The 13670-nt window shown below is 44.0% G+C and overlaps 1 protein-coding gene across 12 annotated transcripts in view; it reads right to left on the bottom strand.

The window, feature by feature from the left end:
* Positions 1–13670, bottom strand: part of GSKIP (GSK3B interacting protein) — a 480402-nt gene that overhangs the window by 348833 nt on the left and 117899 nt on the right. For 7 of the 12 annotated variants that reach the window (XM_069637714.1, XM_069637713.1, XM_069637708.1 and 4 more), the window contains one exon: positions 5094–5164. The exons of 3 other annotated variants lie outside the window; for them this stretch is intronic. The gene's annotated coding sequence lies outside the window, so the exon portion shown is untranslated. Of the gene's footprint in view, positions 1–5093; positions 5165–5254; positions 5378–13670 lie in introns of those variants that run through there. 2 more of the 12 variants (XM_069637710.1, XM_069637715.1) reach the window with 2 other exon arrangements.

Genomic DNA, 13670 nt, shown 5'->3' with positions numbered 1-13670 from the left:
GTCATAAATAAATGGACATTATAGATTTGCCTCTTTTGTGCAAATTAGATTTGTTGAAGGCCAGTTTTTCCCCCAGTGGCTGCGTCTCTGGCTAATGCTGGACACCAAGGACCTGCTTTTATCGCCTGCTTATCCAGTCTTTAATTTCAATCTCAGTTACTCATCGTACCTCTGAAGTAAATGAGCAGAATTACTATCCGCCCCAAACCAGGGTGCCAGGCTCTTGGCAAAGGGCTTACGTACTGTCACGTTGACCGTCTGCTCCAAATGAGGTGCTCTCCTGGAACTTCCGAGGCCACCATTCTTTCCTTTCTAACCATTTGGGCTGTGATGAACTAACAAAATCTAATCTTTTTACTCCAGGAAACATGGTTAACCACATCCTGTGTTTTGGATGGTTATTCTGCGATTACTTGCCTCTCTTCTCTCCCAAAGGCATGTCGTCCTATAGGGGTCTTTGCATTGGTGCCAAATGTGTACACTCATTGACAGCTTATAAAGGGGCGAAGGAACAAGCTAATGTTCTCGCTGCTCTGCTTCTGTGTTTTCCATCTTCAACAGCTAGCACGTTGGTGGTAACTTTGTATGATCCGCCAGAGGGTAATTCCACACCTGAATTTATGAATGTGGTTATAGACTATATATTGGTCCACACAATCACTTAAAAGGGGAATAATCGTAACTGGTGATTTTATTGCAGATTGCTCCCACATCACGTCAGAACTCAGTACAGGTGAATGTACAACTCTGGCAGTGAAAAGGGGTCTGTTAGGGGGAATTTTCATGTCTGTTAATTCCCTTTTACCTTAGAGACCCCCAGCTCTTTTGCTGGACGTTAGAACTTTGATTTTTATCCTGTAGTGAGTGAGACTTTCTCACTCGCTCAAGTACTTATCTGATTTGGACTGAGTTTCTTTTGGTTTTGGAGTCTGACAAACGCCATAGGCATCATCTTTTTGTATTGCGACACACAGCACCTTCAGTGCAGTGTTACAGAGAAGTCCTTTGGATTGCTCTTAAGGTTTAAATATCTTCTCTTGGATAAACTACCGTTTCCAAGAGTAGTAAAGTGAAATTGACTTTACTTACCTTACCTTTTTTTCTTTGTAGACCCAGCACACCGCATCTTTTGTAGAGTACTGGAGGGTTTACTTAGTATCCCCTTTGTCTACTTTCTCATGTAACATTTTTACCCTCACTACAATTAACAGCTGGTGGCAGTGGTTTAATTTTCCTACCATTGTGCGTTTTTACCGCAGGCTGAATCCTCAGATGCAGTATAGCACCGATCGGTGCCCATTTTTAAAATGGCCCAGTCTTCCCCCCCATTTCTTGCTTGTGGGGTCTTTCTTGGGTTTTACTCTGCGCGCCAAACCAGGTTTGGTCCCTTTGTTAGTTTTGTCTTTGGCAGGCTTCAGTGCTATATCCCAGCTCTGGCATGAGCCTGTCTGGCAGGGCAGGAAGCGAGGGAGGTTCCCAAAACTCCCTGTGCTTAGTCTCCTTGGTTACAGGAATGCACCCAAAAGGTGATTGGCTGGCTTGGAGGACAGCCAACCTGCTGTGCGAGTTACAGCTAGGCTGCAAATGAATGGGAGAAACCTGCATAAAAGTCAGGGAGTCTACCACTGGACGAAGAAGCCGAAGAATAAACTGAAGAGAAGCCTGCTGCACCCCTCCTGGACCGTTGTTTTGCCCGTTGACACCCTGCTGCAGTTGAAGCACCAAATTTCACATTGCCTAGAGAAGACTAGAGAAGCCCTGACAGAAGACTTCTTCCCTTGGGTTGGTGGGACCAAGCGGCCCGAAGACGAACTTGCCAGGAAACCCTTTCTCTGCTGGCTGTACTTTCGCTGCGGCAGGAACCGAGTGCCAGGGGCTAGGAACACCAGAATTGTGTGCATCGTCTTTAAGCCGGACCAGACCTTCAGGAAGCTCCAGGAGGACCATCCCGAAACAGGAGAACCCAAGCCTGATCCACCTCAGCAGAGTGCTTGACCCCAGAAGCAAGGGAAGCCCCTCGAGTGTCTGAGAACCGCGGTGGTGCCATTTGACAGTAGCTGAAACCACAAACTGCCTCCGATCTGAAGTAAGCCCATTACCGCTGCCGAGTCCTACAGACGTCCTCCCTCTTGTCCCCACGGCAGAGGCCCAGGAACACACAAACTGCAGGACTGCAACCAGATCAGAAGCCAGTTGGATCCTTTTTCTTCATAACTAAGGTACTGTCTAACTAGAGGTACTTACCTCTTGTGTGTAGCTTGCTCTCACTGGAGACTTGCATTTGCTGCCCTTTGCAGAGTTGCTTGCAGCTTTGCTTTTCACAAGCCTCCCAGCCTGTGGCCCAACAATGATCCTTTCCACAAACTCTCTTTAACATTGTTAAAGACTTTTGTGCTATCCTCAAGAAGTGCTTTGGCTCCCCTAGACTTTGCTCAATTGACATTGGCTGTCCTGGCTCCCTGCAGACTCTTCTTACCCTCTGACTGTGTGTATCTGTCCCTCAAAAAGTTATACATAAGTTACTTGTATGGCTGGGAAAAAGTGAACCTATATTTCATTGGAGTGTAAAAGTACCTTACCTGTTCAGAGAACTTGCTAACCTTGGTTTCCTTCCCTAACCTTTTTGCTACAATCTCAGTATTGCATTTAAGTGTTCAAGTCATATATTAATGTCCACAGTGTCCTAACTATTGAAGTCACCTCAGGGTGTAGGAAGTGTGTGACACATCCCAAAAGGGTATCTACTTACTTAACTGAAGGAGTGTATTTTTGAAGTGTATTTTATTGTTACCTATTGCCCTTTCTAAAGAAGGCTTATTTTAAAACGGTTAAATTAATACATCATTAATAAGAAACCTTGAGTTTACATGTTATTTGAATACTTGTCATTGTGAATCTCTATGTTGCACCTCTACAGCGCATATTGACCCCGCTTGAAATAGGTCTGGCTGCAGTCAACTTTTGTAGTACAGACCTATACCAAAGGTAGGGTTCCTTATTGCCAAGAGAACAAGGCTGGTGTAGTCTCCCACAGGGTTACTACATACAATCTTGCCTAACAGGGTGAGGAAAGGTTGGAGTTGCGAACCGATAATTATCACCTCTTGCATCTAAATCCTCCAACACTAATTGCACATGGTCCAATGGAATACGTAGCAGCTGTGTAGATTTCATATTTGTCAACCAAACCAATTTTGGACTTGCATCCCAAACCTCAGACTTGCCATGCGGCAATGAGGGACCATAAAATGTTAAAAGTGAGTTGCAATGAGGTCATTACAGCAGCCCACATCATGGTGAAGCATAATCCTGTGTTTAATCTACAGGGGAATAGGCTCCTGTGGTCAAGTGCCAATATAAACAGCCTCAATGTTTCATTAATTAATTGTGGGAAATCCTGTGCTGAAATCATGCTGGCCTGCCGTTGGGATTTGAATATCTTGATGTCCGTGTTCTGGTCATCGGAGCATAGACATCTTAGCAGTAAACTTGTAGGCAATGCAGGGGCCTCCTTTGACAATGGTATCGCAAGAAAATAAAAGCCCTCAATGCACAGCTGCGCAAGATAAAGAAGTGTGTTACTGTCGTACATGATAAAAAGAGAAAAACAACCAGTGCAAACATTGAATATAGACATCGGCCATGCAACAAACAATTTAATGATTGCTCCGCCAGATGGAAGTTCATCAATGGACTGATAAGAACACAAATCGAAGAAATTCTGGCACCTGTTGCGTGCTCATGGAGCTGGACCGGAGGCAATTGAAGTCTGGGAATTAACGAAGCTTAGTGGACTCCTATATTTGTGATCAATACTGGGAGAACCAGGAGATAAATGACAGGGGCGCAGCGAGATCCATGACTGGTTCCTTCGTTTGGACCCATGTTAAAAAGGCGGATCTGGTGGACATAATTAGTAAATCCAAAGCGTCACATGGACAATGCAATGTAATACTTCAAAAAGACCCCCTACCCCCCATTATGGGCTGCCCTACTAAAATAGCTTTGCAATAAAATGGAAATGTGGGGAATAGATCCTGCCCTGCTCCATTTTTATAAAATTATTGTATAGCGACTCCAAGATTAGAGTTAGGATGTGGCAGGACGGTGCATTGTCAAAGTTCTTTTCCACCAATGCAGACCCTCAAGCAAGGCTGTGTTCTTGCGCCCCTGCTTTTTAATGCATTTGTGGCTGATTTGACATGGCACTCTAGTCAGTACAAAATAAATTTCTTGCGCATTTTAAGGAGATTACTACCTCTTTAACATACGCAGATGAAACCGTAATTCTACATAAGACTGCGATCGTTCTCCAGCATGCTTTAAATGCCCTCCACAACTACGTGAAAGGGAATGGCCTGCACATGAATACTTAAAAAGTGTAACCATTGGCAAGAAGGCTTACGGTGGTGCCACCTAAAACTGGTGTTTGGGTGATTCATGACTGGAGCCAATCAACATGTGGGTATATACATCAAGGCTTCTCCCTCCTGCACTTACTTATTTAGCAGATATGATTCCCGCTAAAGCATGGAAAAAGTGGCTAGCAATTGGAAATGTTAATTGTGGCAGCCGCTCGATAGAGACCAAGATTATTGCTTACAAAGTCTCTATTATACCAGGAATCCTGTATGCCCTGGAAGCCTTCCCAGAGAAAGTCATTTCCTGGCTGCCCAAACTAAAAGTCAATATTAAAGCACTACACTCAAGTGTTTACAGCACAGAAAGAGGACATGGATCTCCCAGATGCGATTACTGAGCACGCCTGGAAGGTAATGATGGATGAAGAGGAAATAGAGACTGCAATTCGAAAACTGAAAGACTCTTCTGCAGCCGGGCCAGATGGCGTATCGAACATTCATTTGAAAAAGGATGCAAAAACAAGGGCGATAATAATAAGTAAATTGTTCAAAATTATCGAAACACAAAGAAAAATACCTGAAATCTGGAACAAGAGTATAACTGTCCCAATTTATAAAAAAGGATAACAAGACAAGCCCATTAATTATCGGCCGATATAGCTATTAGCAACCACTGGAAAACTATTTGCGGCAGACCTACAGAAGACTTTAACAAGGTGGTGTAACGCTTACCTGGACTCTGCGGGGACCCTCTGGAGCTCCTACTGACTTCTACCTTCCTTTTCGGACAAGACACTGAACTTCTGTGAAAAAAAATAACAAATTTCCCTCCTTAATTAACTTCATAGTTTATTTAAAACCTATAGAGATATTCAGACACAACTATCGCTCACCTTAGTACTTAATTTGATGAGCTATCCATCCTGTTCTTACACGGGCGCATGTCCTGAAGATGGTTGAGCCCAGGAGGAAGGACTATTATACTAAGGGGCCAAGTTCCTTTTTAATTGAATAGAACAATGGACGTCTGTAAATTAAACGTGGATGACAACCTAAGCCGAATTACATAACCATGAAAGACAAGCTGTAATGCGTCATTAAGCTTGTAGACTAAACAATCTGCACTATGATATACAACCTTAAAGATGTCAAAAAAGCACCAAATGGGGAACCTGTATGCTATAACAGTATATTGAGTGGACTATAAAGGTGACTGGAAACCGTACTAATCAATGGACACGGAGTTCTTTTGAGTGTGAAAAAAGAATAATGACACACAAACTGAGAGAATACTGCGTAGTGTAAAACCTCTTCATAAAATACGTGACATCAGTACATTCTGAAGTAACGTATAACAAAATCACACGGGAAAAACAACTCGGCAAACAATGTGTAGAAAATCCTTTTTAAGAGTGAGCAATACCTGAAGTGTGTGTGTGTCACAAATGAGCATATGACAAACACACGCGGTCCACTTAAGCTAATTTCCTCAACTAGCAAGCAACCTTTTATAAAAAGAGTAAACACAATGCAATTGAAGCGAGGACAATGTATCAATAAATCCCTCAAAACCAAGATAGTACTTGCGTGTGAACGAACGCGTTCTCACTCTGAGGAGAGGCGTCCGTGCTGACAGGATAAAAACTTAACGGATGCTTAACTCAAACTGATGTGGTCAAAGGCAGCAGGAAAGGAGAACTAATATGTATATATATATACACACACACACTGCTAATACTAATGGGAACGGAGGGATAAATATCTGTGGAATGGGAAACAGCTGTGGGCTGAGGGCTGAAGAATGCGCGGCGAGCGTTACATCTGATAAGACGAACGATGCGAACGCGCGAGCCTCCAGATGGGCGGGGCTTAAATAGGCTGCAATTGGAGAACGACTAGACCCGCTGGTTTCACAACTGAGGGGGACTAACTAACGGCCATCAAGGAACCCAGAACCTATATATTAAATAGGGAATTTAATTAACAACACAACTAGGACAAATACCCAAATTCCCTTAAGAACCTTCCTGGAGCTGTACTTTCCTAGGACTAGAATTAGAAACCCTGCCTGTGGTCATGACAGGTGGGCAGAAATGAATAACATCATAGACCCCCGACAATCTGGGTTTACGAAGAGAACAAGCATGGATCTAAATCTTTTCATCTTGACAATGCTAAAAACAAATGCCTTGGAGTTCAAAAGGGAATTGCATTTGGCATTCATAGACTTAAGTCAAGCGTTTAACTCTGTTAATAGAAGGAAGCTGTGGGAAAAGTTAAAAAAGTGGAATTGTCCTGAAGAGCTATTGAACCCAATAAGGGCGTTACATCAAAACACATCAACTCAAATTAGTTTGAGCGAAGACGGAGATCTGACAGCAAATGTCGAAATCAAAAAGGGCGTAAAACAAGGCTGCCCGCTCGCGGCCACTATTTAAACTTTATATTGCTGACCTACCGGAAATAACAGCGAACACCAGACATTTCAGCCCGAAACTAAACGATCAGAAGTGGAGATAATTTGTTATGCTAACGATATAGTTTTAATGGATGAAACGAGAATTGGCCTATAGCGGCTTCTAACCAACTTGCAGCAATATATGTCAAAGAACGACTTGACGATCAATGTGGAAAAATCAAAGATCATGACCGTGGGTGGTAAAAACAAAACCGCATTGAAAAAATGTAAATGGGAAATTGGAGGAAAAAATCTGGAATCGATGTCTGAGATAAGATACTGAGGAGTGGGAATTTAACATTTCGAGTGTGGAAAAAAACTGGGAAGACATGTTGATCGCAAAAGTTAAGAATCTAAGCGCGCAAGGAAGAGTAGTAAACGGCAGATTTGGAAGATTCTCTGTGTCGCCAGTCAGAATGTTCTACGTACAAAAAGTGCTACCTTCGCTAACATACAGGAGTGAAGCCGGAGTGAATCTTTCTCATACAATCTGGCCCAAGCTGGAAAGTGGTTTTTGGAAACCATTATTGAGGCTACCAAGAAACACGCCAATTGTGGCAATAAGATCAGAGCTTGGGCTAGAGTCCCTGCAAGCAACAATGAAATGGAAATAACTGGGACTTTGGAGAAAAATCAGAGAAGACAATCCGGCAGAGGGATACAAAATACTGGCAAAGAAAGGCCAGGGCAACAGTTCCACTTACCTAAACCACTGGAAAAACGAATGGGGTTGGATCCTAATGGAACTAGAATCTTCAGAGGACAAGTTGGTGAAAAACCAACAAAGTAAAAAACTTTTTAGACAAGACTTTTAACTAGAGAATCTAAAATTAAGTTGAAAAATATAAAGAACATGGCCAATGAACATCGGAAAATAAATGTTTACCTGACTATCTGCAAAAATTCCCCACAAGTATCCACAGAGGTAAACTAATGAAAATTCGCCTAGGAGTCTATCCGACAAACGAATATAAAAACAGAACAGAACAGGAGGAATGAATGAAGGAAGCTGTAGATTTTGTTTAGATAATCAGCAGATAATCAGCAGGAGACACCATTCCATCTTCTTGTGAACTGCATTGCAATAATAAAAGAAAGAAACCAAATGTTGAGAAGTCATATGTCATCACTGACACACAGAAGTGAAGAAAGATGGGACGACTTCATCCAAGGAAATAACCACAGATTTACCTGTGTGGGAATACACTTTTTGGAGAACATTTTGACAGACAAAGACAAAGGGCCTCATTACGAGGCTTGCGCTCCTGCTCCTGTAATGAAGGGTGCCGGTACGGGACCGTCACCGTTCATTAAAGGATGCACAATTACGAGGTTCCCTCGCGGGACTCGTAACAGACGTAAGCAGGAGAAAAGAGGAGTAGGAAAAAAAAAAGATTTTTTTTTTGGATAAAGAATAGTGAGTTGGTCAAGAAAAGGAAAAGAAAGTGTGATAAAAGTGTGCTTTGTAAACTGAATTGTACACTATAAATAAATAAAAATTTAAAAAAGTCAATATTGTTTGCTGGGTCTCCCAGGGTCCGTCCCTGTGGAGGCCATCAGATTAGAATTGGGCTTACAATCTTATCTTTCCCTGTGGAAAATATCTGTGTGCAAGTTATGGGTCAACCTCGTCAACGACTCACTTCTGCACCATACTGTGGACCACGCCATGTGTTTTTCCTGCAGTACTTGGTACAAGGGAATGGTCTTAGGTTAATTTGCATTGTTGGGACATTGACTTGCCATGTCCATCGGCCAGAGAGAAGCCGATCTTAACCAAGCTGGGCCCTAAGACCTGTGCTTATGATCGTATCCAGATAATTTAGTTTGGCATGTTATTGGCTATGTTTTTAAAGAAAAGAGAATAACTCAATTGCACCAACCGTATTCATAGAGGTGAAGTGTCGAAAAAGAGAAATCAGTTTTTGTTACCAGACAGTTGATTTGTTGTGTGTATCTCTCTCTCTCTACTATCCCCAATGCCCAAGCTTCTTGAGAAGCTTCTTATATCCGTAATCAATGTTACTCTTAATTACATATTCTGAACCCAGCTTCATTACATCAGACAACCTATTATGGGAAAATTCATGATTGCCTAGCATTGAGGGGAAACCCAGACAACCCTCTACCCTCCACGCAAATTTAAAAATATAACTTTCCTAAATTATTATCTTTGTGGTTGGTTCTTGCTCATGGGACAATAAGAAAGGGTGGCTGCTCTGTGGGTTTTCAGCGTGCTCTACTTATGATATTCGAGAAGCTTACCAATTGCCTAATGTCAGATCTTCCCAGGTAGCCAAATTAACAGCCCTCAATAGAGCATGCATTACCTAAAGATAAGTCAGCGACCACTTCTACCGACTCCTGTAATGCTCGCGGGGTGGCTCACGATTTCAGTGTTCTCTGGCAGCAGAGAGGGCCATTTACCCTCAGTGGATACCCCTATTCTCAATAGCAAATATGGGTCTGCTTTGCTGCAAGCTGTGTTACTCCCCTCTGCCCATACTATTGTCCAGTGCCGAGGGCACACTCTTTAACAATCCTTTACTTAAGCAGGAAACTCTAGCTGCTAAGTCCATTGCTCACTCGGGTAAAGGGGCAATGATGGATAATGTGATCCATGACAGATTTGCCCTCTAATTTTCTGTTGTGGCTCAGAGTTATTGTGAATATTGTTCGGTGTAAAAGGTTATACAAGCCCTAAATTGCGCTAATCCCAAAAGAAAACTTGAAATAATCGATGTTGAATTACTGTGTATCTTTAATTTGTCAAACAGATTGAAAGTTTCAATTTTGGCCATTCAATACACAAGTCAAAAAAGAAAAAAAACATTACATGACCTAAGATTAGTTACTTCATGGTTATACTTTCAAATTCCAATAAGAATGCTTAAATCAAAAACAAGCATCATTTTGCATAGCCATATCTACTTGAATAAACATTCTTGTATAACCTTTTTCAGCTATTCCTAGTCTAGACCAGTCACAGGACATAGCCCCAGTTAGCAGCTTACCCGGAAACTCAACACCAATAATTGGATTGCGCCAAAGCTGTTGAAGACTGGATAACCTTAATTTTCCAATATTGTCCGGTGTGTCTTGCTCACAATGTGGGAAGAGTGGTGAGAACTAGACCATCTGCACACCCAGGACCACAAGGTCCCTTCATGAAAGGAGGATAGCACAGAGGTAACGTGCTGGTCTTGGAACAAGACCATGAAGAGCAACAGAGGTTCGAATCCCGGATACATGCTAAGAAACCGAACTGATATTAAGCGCGTTATAAAACACAATTAAAATAAATTGCAAAAAAAAGTGTAGATTGTATTAGTGTAGCTCCCCTGAAGCATCGGCTATGAATTTTGATTGACTGGGGTGGATGTGTGTTGAGGCTGGCGATTACCTACCCTAGCTGAAAAGCTATTTACTGATGCAAAAAAGTACCACTTTATTTCATTGCCCAATTTGGACTTACTCTAGTCATATAAAGTAACCATGGGACACTTACTGGTCAGGTCATCCGAGAGGTTTGCAAAGCCCTTGACATTTACCAACAGTTGCACTGAGCTTACCCGACCCAGTCTAATGTCACGGTGCAACTCCCAAATGGGGACTAGAAATAGCCTAATATTTGCCATGAAACAGGGCTCAAATGGCCAGAGGCTCTGCCGATAGCCCCGTTACACATGCGCTATAACCGCAATCACAGACATGGTCGGTCCGCGCATGAGATTCTCACTGGGAGCACAATGCGCATGAATACATCACTAATTCCCTGAATCTGCATCTCAAAGATAAGGTCTTAATTGTCAGGCTCTTGTAAAATTAACTCCTACATTTGGTATTAGGTAATTTCGTACACTACCACCGATCCCTACTGTGATGCTGTAAATGCATTGGAGGGACAAGGCCTCCATGTCCTTGTCCTGTACTCCCTTATGTGTGTTCTGTGTTTTCTACACAGGAGTCCATGTGGGACTCCGGGCAATGCAGCTCTTCCTCCTTTTTGGTTGTGGTGAACAGAGACCCTTGGGATACTGTTATGACACCCATGGGTGGGGGTACAACCCTGTACCACTAGTGATGTTTTGGGGCACCTGTGTGTGGCCCGCAGAGCAGGGTTTGAGCTGGTGGCAGTTCCATGCTGAATTTGACAGGTGCTCAGAGTATCCTCCATTTTGGGATACCCAGGCCCTGCCACAGGAATCTCCTGTGGCATCTTGGTTTCTATTATCTGTTACCTTGTTTTCCCAAAGTCCTGGGAAGCACCGACTATCCCTTCCCGACTGGCTGTTAAGTGGAAGTACCACATATGATATTGTGGGGGAATTCTAGGCCAGACTGGCTGGTGCCTTCACAGTGACTGTATGTTGTGGGTACACCCTTGCGGTGGGACCTGGGTGACCGGAGTGTGTGACCAATATTGGAATCCGTGTGTGTGACACACAAAGAATGAGGCAGCCCTGCCCAAAACCGACATGAATGCATTGTGGTGTGCTGAAAGGCTGGGTGCTTGCCCCAATCCACATTCCTTGTTATGGGTGTCTGGGTGGAAGCGAATGACCTTAAAGCCCGATTGGCTGCCTGCCTGCATGAATGAATGCATTTCCCAATGATTGGCTGCCTGAGCCTGGCTCAGCAGGGTGAATGAGAGAACAGTATCTGGGGACCTCGGACTTACCCGAATTGTTCAGACCCTGAAGTTGAAACTTGAAGCTATTTATCCTTGAAGCCCAGCTGGAAGAGCAAGAATTGCTGCTGCTTTCCTTCGACAAAATCCGAAGACATTCGAGTCTGTCAAAGACTGATCCAAGAGAGGACCTGGCTAGGAGACCTCTCCCCGAGCTACGAAGGAACACCGTGCAGAAATCGATCTTCACCGAGGCACCCTGGAAGCTAGTCCTGAAAGGCTGTCGACCGGAGACTGGGTCTGCAGAGGAATCGCAAAGTAAAGCACCCAGACATCAAGGCAATCAAAGTCCATAGTCGTCGACCGGGGTTCAGAGGATTTCCGTGACCGCTTGTAAGCCCATTGAATCCTGTTGCCCAGAAGCAGGGACAGCTTGACGCTGCTCGACGACCAGAGCCGCAACACTCCACCTTTTGCCTTAGAACATTTAAAAGAAGGGCTCCCTTGCCATCACTGTCGACCGCTTTGTCCCGCCGGAGAAATTCATGGTCGACGACCAAGGAGAATCCGCTGGTGGGTTTCCCACCACCTGAAGTCCACAAAGACGCTGACGAGTGAAGATCCGAAATCCTGCTGCGGTCGAGTCCTTATCGCCAAAGCTATCCCGACACCGGACGCCCACAGCTGGGCCTACGTTCTTCACCGAATCTCCTTTCAACACCAAACTCTTTTCACCGCACGCCTCATCTTCCCAGGACTTCCTCCTACGATCGTCGAAGAGCACTGCAAAAATCGAAGCTGCAGTCTCGACACAAGTGTTCACATTTCTTCAAGGAATCTTGACGCGCTGTGGCTCCAGCTTTAAAGGGAGTCCGCCCTTGAGAGATCCATCAACGAACCGTCGAAGAAACTCTTCTAACTCTGGTACATTGGGGTAGTTGAACATTTTGACCAGGAAACAAGACTATTTAAACATAAATGGACTGGGCTTGTTAATACACTTTATTACAGCTTGCCCGGGTGGGGGGATCCTCAAAAGATCTGAGTCTTGGTAGTTGGACAAAGCATTCTGTCATTGTTTAAACTAACTTGTCTTCCTTCCTATGTCCTCTGCTGATGCACATTACCGTTTGAATTGTATGCCATTAGAAACTGTCAGTAGTTGGTACATTTTAAAGGAGTCAATAACTAAGTGTGGTACCACATAGACGTTGTATATATTTGCCATATTAGATGTGTCAAAGTATAAAGTGTGTTACTAATTGTGTATATATATTGACCCTTATTTTTATATAAAGAACTGTGTTATCACATAACAATGTGTGGACATTCCTTTGTGGGGGGCTTGGGGACTCACTGTACTTAAGAACCAGCATGCAACACCTCCTGAGCTTAGGCCTTGCTTGCTCTTCCATTGCTACCAAAAGGAAGCTTGGCTGGGGTGCTCTGGGCTTCTGCCCTGCCAAATAGAGGGCAGGAGTACAACCCCCCCCCCCCTCCAGTCTTTACACCTACTACCCTCTGCAGCCGGGAGACAAGTCATTCGAGTGAACTAGCAAACATCTGTGTTGCATACCTGCAGGCAAGGTGGTCATCTGGTCCTGCTCGCAACACAGACTGCAGTCAAGTGCAAAGGAGTTACATCCTGAATGCGGCCCTCTGCAGAAAGATACAGCCCTCCTCTGCAGGCCCTCGAACAGTGGTTCTTAGAGTCCTACCTCCCATAAGTGATCCGCCACATACCAACCCAACCAGAACCGTCCTCTCAAGCCCTGTGAACCCAGAGGTCAACCTGCTGCTGTCCACGCACTATCCTACAAGCTATTCTGCAACAAGGGCAGAGACAGACTCCACAACTTCAGCTTTACCTGTATGCCCAAAATCTGAATGGAGAGTCCCAGCTGATAAACCTAGTGGGTTTCCTCCAAGAAATGCTGTTTCGTCTACTCCAGCAAGCAGTGGACCCCCCCCCCCCCAACGCAAGTAGAAGCCTACTAGAGTTTACCTCATCATCCGCAGTGTGCAGTTGCTGCCTTGCCTGGGCCAATCTCTCTGCTCAAAGGAGATTTGGCATGCACCCTCAAAGGGACCCATCCAGGTGTAAACCAGGGGAAAATAACTTTTTCCTTACTATTGCAGTTCCCATTTCGTTTTTTCTGAAATGGAAATACTTTTTACTAACGAAGAAGGGACGGGCACTGAGTTAGCAGAACTCACTTGA

Source organism: Ambystoma mexicanum, chromosome 14 (assembly GCF_040938575.1).
Source record: "Ambystoma mexicanum isolate Mex_15411 chromosome 14, UKY_AmexF1_1, whole genome shotgun sequence".
In the NCBI taxonomy this organism is placed as follows: domain Eukaryota; kingdom Metazoa; phylum Chordata; class Amphibia; order Caudata; family Ambystomatidae; genus Ambystoma; species Ambystoma mexicanum.
Note: the sequence above shows the minus strand (reverse complement) of the source record. Positions and strands in the feature narration are given on the sequence as shown.